This window comes from Mirounga leonina, unplaced genomic scaffold (genome assembly GCF_011800145.1).
Source record: "Mirounga leonina isolate KUSES-001 unplaced genomic scaffold, KU_Mleo_1.0 Mir_94, whole genome shotgun sequence".
NCBI lineage: Eukaryota > Metazoa > Chordata > Mammalia > Carnivora > Phocidae > Mirounga > Mirounga leonina.
This window is the reverse complement of record NW_023270855.1, coordinates 4,325,752-4,338,004: the sequence shown is the minus strand read 5'-3', so window position 1 is coordinate 4,338,004 and position 12,253 is coordinate 4,325,752. Positions and strand designations below refer to the sequence as shown.

General features: G+C 48.8%; 1 long non-coding RNA gene across 1 annotated transcript in view; it reads left to right on the top strand.

Annotated features, from left to right (window-relative positions):
• Positions 1-12,253, top strand: part of LOC118005173 — a 68,575-nt gene that overhangs the window by 50,741 nt on the left and 5,581 nt on the right. Inside the window, exon 2 of the long non-coding RNA XR_004677781.1 lies at positions 5,689-5,804. This is a non-coding gene — a long non-coding RNA (uncharacterized LOC118005173). The remainder of the gene's footprint in view (positions 1-5,688; positions 5,805-12,253) is intronic.

Below are 12,253 nucleotides of genomic sequence, written 5' to 3'. Positions count from 1 at the left end.
CACAAGTGATTGCTCTCTGGGCCAGGCACAGGCTAAGCATATCACAGACACCATCCCATTTAACTCACAGCCGCTCTAGGATGCAAACGCTTCTGTCAGCCCCATTTTACAGATGGGGAAAAAGGGTTCAGAGAGGTTAAGTGATTCTCCCAAGGTCACACAGCCAAGAGCCAGGATTCAAATCAAGATGACTAAGCTCAAGCTCTTGGTGGGGACACTGACCTGCTTCCCAACTGGTCCTCCCTGGGCCTGCCCTGCCTCCCCTCCGGGAGGATGAGGGGCCCAGTAGGTCATGAAGGAAAGAGGCCAGCAGCAGTAGGGAGGCCCCGATCTTCTTGTTGAGGTGCCACCCAGGCCATACCCTCACACCTGGGGACTTTCTCAGGCCCTGTCACCATAATCCAAGCAGTTCCCGCCCCAGTTTTGAGTACAAAATTTCCTGTCCCTACCCCCTTCGTGGTCAGGCTTCAGACAGGCTTGTCCCTGACACAGCACTGGGCATGCAGGAGGGAGATGGCGGCAGGATCTTCCTCAGGGACAGAGCAATCAAGGGCGACAGGTTGCAGGCAGCACTAGGAAGCAGCTTTCACGGGGGCTCCTACGGCAATGTGGAGCCGTCTGGTGGCTGTCTGCAAACCTCTGAGTTAGAACAAAACCCTCCTGGAGGCAGGGAGCCCCTAGACACTGGGAGTCCAGAGAAGGCTGGATGGCCACTTGGAGGGGGTCTGTAGGAAAGCACCTATTTGAAGTCATGTTCCATACAGATGATAATAAAAAAGCTAACATGTCTTTTTTAAAAATTGAGATATAATTGACATAGAACATTATATTAGTTGCAGGTGTACAACATGGTTCAGTATGTGTATGTGTTGGGAAGTGATCACCATGATAAGTCTAGTTACTATCCATCACCACATAGAGCTACAATTTGTTTTCTTGTGATGAGAACTTTTAAGATCTACTCTCTTAGCAACTTTCAAATACAGAATCCAGTATTATTAAGTAGAGTTAACTATAGAGCTAATACCTCTATAGCACCCACTGTGTGCCAGGCACTGTTCTAAGGGCTTTCATGCCTACTTAGTCCAGAAATCTTAACAGTCCTATGTGTAGGTGCTATTCTTATCCCCATTTCCTGGATGGGTACCCTGAGCCCACTCAGGAGGAGACTCACAGCAGCGGGTAAGGAGCAAAGCCTGAACCCAGGTCTCAGCCCCATCAGCACCTGAGGACTGGTCTGGGAGAGAGTTCCTGTGTCCCATAGCCCACTCCATTCAGAAAGTGAAGGGTGAGCTTCTAATCAATCAAGCCAGGAACCTAGAAGGAAAGTACACACAAAAGAACTGAACATTCACATGAAGGAAAACACAAGAGCTCGTAAAGAAAGAGCTAAACTAGAACCATTTGGAGAAATGATTCTTCACGTCTCAGATTGGTAAAGGCCAAACAAGCTGACAAAATCCTGTGTTGGTAAGAGGTGGGGGGCATAGTTAACCGTTCAGACATTGCAGTGGGAGGGCCAGGGGAAGATACTATCAATATTACAAATGCCTGAACTCTCTGACCAGCAACCCACTTCTGGGAATCTATCCCACGGGCACGTGGGAGCCATGGGGTGAGAAGGGCGTGTGCTGGCGGCACTGTTCATAGCAACCCAAGTCTGAACACTTAGGTCCCCTGACAGGGCACTGGTGAAGGAAGTTAGGCTTTATTTGTATGTTGGCATACCTGCGGCCACAAAAACGTAACGAGGAAGCTCTTTACATGCTGATAGGGAACTATCTGCAAGATACACTAAAGTGAAAGGCAAGGTGGCTAGACCTGATGCCAAAGGCACGGTCCATAAAAAGCAAAATGGATAGATTGGACCTCATTAAAATCAAAAGTGTTTGCTCTGCAAAGACTCTGCTTAAGAGGATGAAAGACAAGCTGCAGAGTAGGAGAAAGTATTTGCTAACCTTCTGTTCTAAGAAGGACTTGTATCTAGAATATACAAAGAATACTCTAAACTCAATAGTAAGAAAACAAATAATTAGAAAATGGACAAAAAATTTGAAAAGACAGTTCAACAAGGAGGATACATGTTCACCAAACAGGATCCACAGATGGGAAATAAACACAAGAAAACATGTTCACTATCAGGAGCCATTGGGGAAATGCCGAATGAAACCCCTAGGGGCTAGCACTACAAACCTATTCAAACGACTGAAATAAAAAATACGAACAGTATCAAGATCTGACAAGGACACAGCAGCAGCTGGAACTCTTAAACACTGCTGGTGGGAATGTAACAAGATGCAGCCACTCTGGAAAATGGTTTGGCGGTTTCTTACCCAGTTAAGCATACGCTTACCACACAACTCAGCAATTATACTTCTGGGTACTTATCCTAGAAAAAGGAAGCCAGATTCATGCAAAAAGCTGTATGTGAACATTCATAGTAGCTTGGTTTGTAATTGCCCCAAGCTGGAAACAACCCAATCTCTTTCCACAGGTGAATGGATACACAAACTGTGGGGCATCCATTAAACGGAAAACTACGGAGCAATACAAAGGGATGGGTTATTGTTAGATACAACAAACTGATCTTAAGGGCATTATGCTGAGCAAAAAGTGCCAATCTCAAAAGCTCACACAGTGTGTGATTCCATTTATACAAGTAACATAGTTATAGTGATGGATAAGGGAGCGGCGGTTGCTAGGGGAAAGGGTTGGGGAAGGGCATGATTATAAAGTGTTTGCATAAGGGAGTCTCTTTTGGTGACTGGAACAACTCTATATCCTGATGGTTACAAAATCTATCCATGTGATAACATTTCACAGAACTATGCCCTGGAAAACGAAACAAAACAATTATTGCATGTAAAAACTGGTGAAACCCAAATAAGGTCTGATTTTGAGTTAATAATATTGTACCAAGGTCAATTTCCTGGTCTTGACAATGCACTATGATTATGTAAGATGTTATCACGGGGTTGGGGGGGGGGGCAGGGAGCTGGGGGAAGCTGGGTGAAAGGTCCATGGGAACTCTCTGTACTATTTCTGCAACTTCTATGAGTCTTAAACTATTTCAAAATAAAAAATCAAAAAGTAATAATGGTTTGGGGCTGCTTTGCTTTTTTTGCTGTAAAAAAAAAAAAAATAGCAAGGTGAAGAATGTGTGTGGAGAGAGTCCCATTCGTGTGAAACGTAAATGCAGGAGTAATTCCTGTCTGACAGAATCTTTCTGGAAACATACAAAGGAGGGGACTGTGTGGCAGGGGCCCAGGGGTGAGAGAAAGAGAGAGGAAGCCTGATTTTTTCAGCTTTCCTCTTGAGACTTTCAAATTATATTGAAGACATCTATCACCTTTTAAAACCTTTTATTTAATTGTTTGAAAGACTAAGAGTTGGACCTGAGGCCCTGGGGAAACAGAGGAGCCATCTGTTTGGCTCAGAGATCCTCAAAGCGCCAGTCCACGAGGGAGAGGGGCAGTGTCCTGGGGACGAAGATGTTATCAGGAAGGTGATATTTCACTAAGCTCGAAGGAGACTAGAAACACAAAAGAGTAATTGATAAGGCAGGGAGGACACCCAGCTCTAGGGGGCAGGGCCCGGGGATGGGTGCCTCCTGCGTCTCCATGACAACAGTGAACAGAGGTAATAAACAGAGCCACCAGGACAGTGGACACTTCCCCGGGCACGTAGTCAAGCACTTCTCGGGGACTAACTTATATAACCTCACAACCGCATCACTGTACAAGGGAGGGACCGAGGCGTGGAGGTGAAGTGACTTGGCCACGGTCCCACACGGAGTTGGCAGCACTGTCACACCCAGGGCTTCTGGCCCAAACTACACCGATTTCTACCTTGGATCTCCTGACCAGAATCCCACACAACAGATGCTGGGCCAGGCCCCGTGCTGGCCTAGGGCTGAGGAAGAGGAAGGCCCTTCAGCCTGGAGGCCTCCGAGGCTGGCGCAGAGAGGGAGGTGGTGTGGAGTCAGGCAGGCAGCGCACCTGGGCACTGAACTTCCCCACGGAGCTCGCCAGGGAAGGGCAGGCAGATGACAGACAGTGTGTGAGGTAAAGGAAATGGTGAAAGAGGGTGTGCACAGGCCTCAGCTGGGGCAGGCTGGTCAGTCTTGGGCAGAACCCCAGCTCTGGCCTTGGCAGGTGGTCCCAGTCTCTCCTTGCACCCTCCCTTTCCTCCCCGCAGACGGGGAGCACAGTCGTGCCCTCCTCCCAGAGCCTGCTTAGAGGTCCCGGCGGGCACAGGTAGAGGATGCTTCATTAGCAGTGGCTCCAGAAAGTTGGCAGGATAGCCCAAATGTCCATCAACCGGTGAAAGGGTAATTGGGGGCAGACCCATCCGGGGAAGATTACAGAGCAATGAATGAGACCAAATTACAGTGATATGCAGTGATGAAAAACTCCAAGAGTGAAGAGCAAAAGAAGCCAAGGGGAAAAATTACATGCTATAATATTCCATTCATTAGAGTTGAAAAATAGGCAAAACTAATCTATGGTATTAGAAATCGGGATCATGGCCCAGGAAAGGGAAGGGAAGGGACTGGGAGGGGGGAATGAAATGGGACTTGCAGTCACACAGGTGTGCTCATTTTGTGACAACTCACCGAGCTTTATCCTTGTTTTTTGAGCATGTTTCTGTATGCACGTTATACTTTAATCAAAAAGGTTTATTAGAAAACAAACAAACAAAAGGACGGCAACCTACAGAATGGGAGTAAGTATTTGTGAATCACATATATGATAGAGGTTTATACCCAGGACACAGAAAGAACACCTACAACTCAACAACAACAACAACTACCACAAAAACTAGCCAGATTAAAAAGTAAGCAAAGGGCTTTAATAGATAAGTCTCCAAAGAAGACATTCAAATGGCCAGGAAGTATTTGAGATGATGTTCAGCATCACTAGACATCAGGGAAATGCAAATCAAAACCACAGTGAGATACCACCTCAGGCCCCTGAGCGTGGCTGTCATCAAAAACAAAATGACAATTGTTGGAAGGCTGTGGAGACTTTGGAACGCATGTGCACCGCTGGTGGGCAGGAGACGTGGCGAAGCCGCTGTGGAAAACAGTATGGCGGCTCCTCAAGAAACTAAGAATAGAATTTTCATAGGATCTAGCAATTCCACTTCTGGGTAGATACCCCAAAGAATTGAAAGCAGTGTCTCAAAGAGATATTTGCACCCCCTTGTCCTAACAGCATTATTCAGTAGCCAAAAGGTAGAAGCAGCCCAGGTGTCCATTGATGGATGAATGGATAAACAAAATGTGGCATATACATACACTGGAATATTATTCAGCCTTTAAAAGGGAGGCGATTCTGTCACATGCTACCCCACATGGATGAACCCTGAGGACATGGTGCTCAATGAAATAAGCCGGTCACAGTCACAAAAGGACACATACTGTAGGATTCCACTTTCGTGAGGTACCGCATATAGTCAAACTGCCAGAGACAGACAGCAGCATGGCGGCCGCCAGGGGCTGGAGTGAGGCGGGAATGGGGAGTTAGTGTTTAATGGGGATGGAATTTCAGTCTGGGAAGATGAAAAAGTTCTGGAGACGGGTCATGGGGATGATTCCACAACGGTGTGAATATACTATTGCCACTGAACGGCACTCTTAGAAATGGTTAAAATGGTAAATTTTATGTTATGTATGTTTTCACACAGTTAAAAACAACCAAGCAAGCAAACAGAAGGAATGTGGACTGGCCTCTTACTGGACTGAAGTGGTTGACCTGAGATGGACCTCGCCGAGCCTGGGTCTCCTCACGCAGTGAGCACATGTAAGCAGCGCCGGTTACCTGCTGAAGGTGTGGTGGGGTCAGACGACAGGCAGGCCATCTCATGGGTGTGAAGGTGTCAAGGTTCTCATGACTTCCTGGGAGGCCACCGTGGGAATGGGCGGGCCACAAATTTCTCATGCGTCGCCCCTGGCAGGGAGTGAGCGTCCCCCCAGGTCAGGGGAAGCCTGGTCTCGCAGTGGGCCCCACGATGCCAGGCAGGGGCTTCAGCTGATGGGCCAGGGAGCTGAAGGAGGACTGGGCGAGGGCAAGGGGGCGAGCCGAAGCCATTCTACTTTGTCCTCAGGGCTTTCAAAGGAGGTCTGTTAGAGGTCTTTCCCCACCCCTCAACAATGTCCGGCAGACCTTGTAGCCTTTCTGGTCACTTCCAGGGGTCATCAGAGGTCTCATTTTAGGTATTTTAGAAGTCCAGCTGGTCAAAATTAAATCAACATTTGGGTTTTATATCCAAATGGAGACTCGCATCACTGTCCAGCTGGGGCCTGCTGGTGAGTCCTGCAGGCCAGTCCTGGCTCCTCGAAGGTGGGGGGGGTGCACAGGGGGGCAGAAAGGGACCCTCAGCCATTGCTCCTGTCACCTGGCATCTGGCTCTCTCTGGGCAGTTGCCCCCACAGAGGTGCTCGCTCTCAGGGGTGTTTCCTGTGTTCTTAGGAGCCCCCCAGCCCCACCCTGGCATGGTCACTCGTAAGGCCCCTTGGCAACTGTCTTCATTGGACACCCCACACAATCCACTTCTACTAAAGTTCCCTCATCCCAATTCTCTTTGGATGGGTTGCTGAGGACAAGCCCAGCTTGGCCATATTCCCAGCCCCCTCTTAACCCACCTGCCTCCAAACCGTCTCTCTCTATGCTGCCTGTGCTGGTAGCCTTTGGATCCCTTTAGCTTGGTCCAGGCAGGGGCTGGGCCTCAGTCCTGCACCCCTCATGCTCCAGGGGGAACTGGTCACATTCTCCCAGAGGTCTCTACCCATGTACTACCTGGTCCTCTGGAGGTTCTGAAATCAGGGCCTGTTGCCTGGCTTAGCATGAGATGGGGGATGCTCCAACCTGCAGCCTCCAACCTTACTCTTCCAAGCTCTCTCCTTGATCTGAGACTGTAGGCGGAGGATGGGCCACTTTGTAGAAGGTTCCCTTACACCTCTCCTTAGACTGTGGGGGTGCTTGTCCCCTGTTATTCTCAGCTTTGTGGCTCCAGCCAAGATAAGGCAAAGCCCCACCTAGCCAGCTGTTTCCCTGACAATCTCAAAAGGCTCTTCCATGGCCCAGTGACTCAGAGAGGTGCGTTCTACTTCATGAAGGAGGAAACTGAGGCTCAGAGAAGCCAAGAAACATGCCCAAGATCACACAGCCAGGAAATGGTGGGGCCAGGATTTGAGTTTTCTCTCTTCTGGGCCATGCTGCCTTAAAGTGGTTGACAAGGCAAGAGCGGGGATGTTGCAATAGGACCCTGCTGGGAGCTAGTGGTCTTACAAAGCAGACTTCTCCACCCGATGCCAGGTTTGCTGTCACTTCCAGGCTCCCCCTCTTCTGTGTGGAGGGAGGGGGGATGGCAGGTAGGAGGGGCCGGGGGGCCCTGCAGTGAGGGGGGGCTCCCCAGAAGGACAGGACCATTCCTTTACCCCAGTACCCCTGCCCTCTAGTTCCTCTTTCCCTTCCCACACCCTCTTAGCAGCCAGGCTTCCGCCCCAGACTGCACCCATGACCCGCAGTGAGACTTGAGCCTTGAGCCAACTCTCAGCCTCATCTTCTTCATCTGCATCAGGAGGATGGTTAGAGTCCAGCCTCTCCGGCCTTGCTGCTGTGAGGACAGGGCTGTGTCATGTGCTTTAGGGTGTAGACTCCAGGGCACAATTCCTGGGATTAAATTCTGCCTCTGTAGTTCCCTGGCTGTGTGGCCTGGGGAAGTTACCTAACCTCTCTGTGCCTCAGCTTGTGCATCTGTAAAATGGGGGTAACCACAGAACTGACCTGGTAGGACTGTTGAGAGGATGCAGTTAATTACTCTGCGTAAGATTCCCACAGGGGTGCTGGCTCCTGGTACCCAACAGATGTGAGCTGTACTGTCATGTTACAGGGGAGGAAATGGGTGAGGAGATTTGTGCAGCATGCAGGCCCTTCTGCCCAATGCTCCTACCTCTGGGGCCAGACTGTCGGCAGCCCTGGTGCTGAGGGGTCTGGTGTGCGTGGGATCTCAGGGCCTCCACTGGTTGCCCCCAGCCTCGCCAGGCCTAGCTCCCAGAACTCCCGACCAGCCAAAGTCCATCTGGCGAGAGTTCAGTCCAGCCAAAGCTTTCTGGAGAAGGATTCAGGCATTGGTGGGGATCCAGAGCCTGGGGGCTGAGTGGGAGGAACTGTGGTCAGGGTGACTGGAAGGCTGGGTGGGCAGAGGCCAATGCAAAGGCAGCCCTCTTCCCTCTACTCCTAAAAGCCCCAGCTCCACTGCATCTCCACTACATTTCCAGGGGTAAAACTATAGGGCCTCTCTGACCTTCAGGTTCCTCATCTGTCAGAGCCATCAGAGGCCCGTTGTGGGGATTCAATGAGATAACCACATATCAGGTGCTCAATAAACATTGGCTACAATTGTTATATATTAGTGTCTCATTGGTGGGGGTGGCTGTCTAGGGCATAGAGATTAAGAGGATGCCAGAGTCCAGAAGAAAACTTGAGAATGATGGACATACCCCGTACATACTTTGCAAATGAGGAATCGAAAACCAAAGGTCACACAGCAATTAGGCAAGGGAGCCAGGGGAACCACACAGGGACCCAGGCTCCTCAGTCCACTAAACCAGCATTGTCACATGGGCAGCTTCTTGCATAGCCCTGGAAGGGAATATGCAGAGGGAAGAGGGGCCTCATGACTGGGAGGTGGGTGGGAGGATGGGAAACTCTCTGGGGCATGTGTGCGCGCGTGCGCACACACACACACACCCAGACACTGCACGTGCACACACACTAGAAGTAGCCACGGTGAGAATCCCATACTAGTTACTCAGTTCTAAGGTTGGGAGATGTGATCTGGAGCCATTGTGTGCTGGACAGAGTGGGGTACACGGATGCCCCATCTATGACTGCCATAAGCTTCTGGGTGACTCAAACTGGAAGAGCCTTCAGTCATCATCGGCCTCAACCCTTCATTGTGAATGCTGCTCTTTTAAATAATGGTATATTTCAAACACAAAGAAAAGTGCAAAAAATAATAAAACAAATGCCCGTGGATTCCTTGTTCAGCTCTGTTAAATTCTAACGTGTTGCTGTTTCTCTTTTTCCTCCTGCTCCTTCGTCTTCAAGGGTCACAAGGAGATAGAGTAGGAGCCCCCGGGCTACCTCTCACTGATTGCGCTTCTCTCCCTCCCTCCCAAGGGAGATCGCCCCCTGAATCTGGAGTGTAACCTTTCCACATTGCTTTCACACATACATCTGCATCTCTCCTGGTGTTTGCTTGTTATCAAACTATGTAAATGAGGCTACACTGTGTGAGTCACTCTGCAACTTGTGTTTTTGACTCAGCCTGGAGTTAGCGAGGCTGCCCCGCACTGCTCCACAGAGCGCGAATCCATTCACTGGCAGCCTCTAAAGAAACTGCGGTTCACGAGCCCTTGTCCCACTCGTGGATGGCTAGGCCATTTCCAATTGCTTGCCCTCACAAATCAGCTGTATTGCGTGCAAATGCTGATCCAGGGGCGCAATGGCTGGGCACAGTGTCTGAGCATCTTGGCTTCCCTAGACAATGCCCTCTGCTTTCCGAGGTGGTGATACTACTCCGCAGTCCATATAGCTGCATGTGAGAGATTGCACGTCCTCACTAATGCTTGAGGGCACATCAAAGTTTCACTTCTTAAATGAGGAAACTGAAGTCCAGGGAGGAAAAAGATATGAGATCCTAGAGTCAGTGACCAAGGGAGCCAGGATTTGAATCCAGTTCCTTCCATGTTCCAGTTATTTATTGTTATGTAACAAACAACCCCGATACTTAGTAGCTTTTTAAAAAGCCAGTTCTTTATTTTGCTCCAGAATCTGCAATTCTGGCTGAGCTTGGGGGCGGGGGGGAGAGCTGGTCTCTGCTCCACAGGGTATCCCCTGGGGCCGCTCAACTGGAAGACCCGTTTCCAAGATGACAGACACATGGCTGTTGGGGGCAGCTCAGCTGGGGATGAGGGTGGGGTCTTGGTTCTTCTCCAAAGGGCCTCTTCACGGGCTGCTTGGATTTCCTCAGGGCCGCTGGGTTCCAAGAGCCAGTGTCCCAGAAATTGGCACAGGGCCACTTCTGCCATACTCTGTTGGTCAAGTGACTAAAGTGTCCAAATTCGAGGGAAAGGAGGGTCTATGTTACACCTTGCATCTTAATGGAAGGAGTGTCAAAGAATTTGGGAGTCGTGCTTTCAAACTGACACACTTGACTTCTGCAACATGCCTTCAATAATGTGGGTTCAAGATGCTCTAACTTTATTAAAAATCCAGATTATCAGAAAAACCATGAAGTTTGATAATGTTGGGCCCTCATTCCCAGATGGCCTCACTAGCTGGGGTGAGGAGAAATCACTCTGATAAATCCTGTGGTTTTCTGTAGTCCCCAGCATTTTGAACTGACCCCTCTAGACCCTTGAGTTGACAAAGTATGGGTTATAATTCTAAGACATTAGAAGGGCATTGGGGATTAATCATTCCATGGGGATTAATGTGAATACAGTTTGGAATATACAGCTGAGAGACGAATGTGGGGTACCAACACAAAGCCCTTGAAAGATGTTCAGCTCTATGGGTAGAATCATCCTGGAAATCTTCCCAGAGGAAGTGACACCTGAGTTGAGTCTTGAAAGATGGGAAGGATTTATAAAAGTTCAGAATTCTAGAAGCTAAAAAGTGTGATCTCCAGTTGGGCATCTGAACATTGAGATCCGGAAGGGTGTAACAGCAAGAGTTTTCCCTGGGTGTCCGATCTGCAATCCCAAACCCAGTCTCGTCATTTTTGGGTGGGAATAAAGAGCAAAAACTGAGGCTCTAAGTAGGTGATTTGAAGGACACCCAAAGACACCAGACCCTCAAGATACTGTTCTCATTGGCCGGCCATACTGTTTCAAATTCCACCATCAGCCGCACACTGGAGATCGCAACAGTCTGTAGGACGCACACGTTACTTTCGAGAAAGGACACGTGTTTGCATAAATTACTCCCTTGAGGTGGCATGGATAAATGAACCCATCTGATTAGCTAGCATAGAGAAGGCGCTCCTGGGAAGGAGGCTGGATAAGTAAGTGTTGATAAAGAGAAAAGAAAGAGAGGGTGTGAAAATCATCCCTGGGTGGGGCCCCACAGTTGGAAGCCCTGAGCATCATGGGGCAGAGGAAGATCTATGGTCACCAGGGAAGGGTGACACAGAGGCGGGAGTAAGAGGGTCAGAGCCTCGAGGGCTTCCTACATGTCACTCAGTCTCTCTTTCTGGACTGCAATTTCCCCCTCTGCCCAGGAAGAGACCTGAGGCAGACCTCTTCACACTGATGCTCTGGGAGCCTAGGATCCCTTAAGTCTAATCTTCCAAGACACTCAGATCCTAAGTTCTCATGGATTCTAAGGATCGTATGATTATTTTATTAAATATTGTCTTTCCATGGTATTTTTGAAAATCCAACCAAAGACACTGCGGCTCACAGACTCTACTTCCAGGGCTCCAAGAGCTTAAGATCTGATGTTTTCTAGGGTGCAAGCTTTTAAATTCAGTTATTCTAAGATTTTATGAATCCATCATAGCTTCACAACTAGACCCATGATTTGTAATGAAGCCAATGACTTATCTGTGTACCACCTGCACTGAGTTTTCTTTAAATTTAAAACTTAAGTTAAATTAAAAAAAATTTTTTTCTTTTAACTTAACCCTATTCTAAATAATAATGGTATCTGTGAAATCATGAATTTGAGGGATAAACTACTGTTTTCCTAAAAACAAAGAAATAAGCTTTGGTAATGTAGGTCCCAGCACCCCCTCAAACCATCTCAGGCACCATCAACAGTTTGGATACCACATTTCAGAAGCCACTGCCCCCGCTGGGAGGTTGGGTGCCTTTCTCCGGAGCTCCCTGCAGGGAGACTGGAATGGTCAGGAACCGCCAGGAGATACTATGCACCACCACCATCTAGTGGCCAAAACACCAGACACCGGAGGAAGGCGCAGAGAGAGGGTGCGGCCCCTGGGCCTGGGAAAGTTGCAAATGAGATAAAGCGACAGATGACTTGAGAAACAAAGTAAGTTGACAGCTAATCAAGTTCTAAATGGGCGGTCCAGAAACAATTTAAGTGTCCCTCCATGAGGGCCTTTAAAAAAATTATAGTACATCATATAGAATAGTACATGGGCATTGCCAAGGATGCTATAAAGAAATATCATTGATATGGAAAAGATGCTCAGTTGAGAAAAGAGCACTAATCAAAGC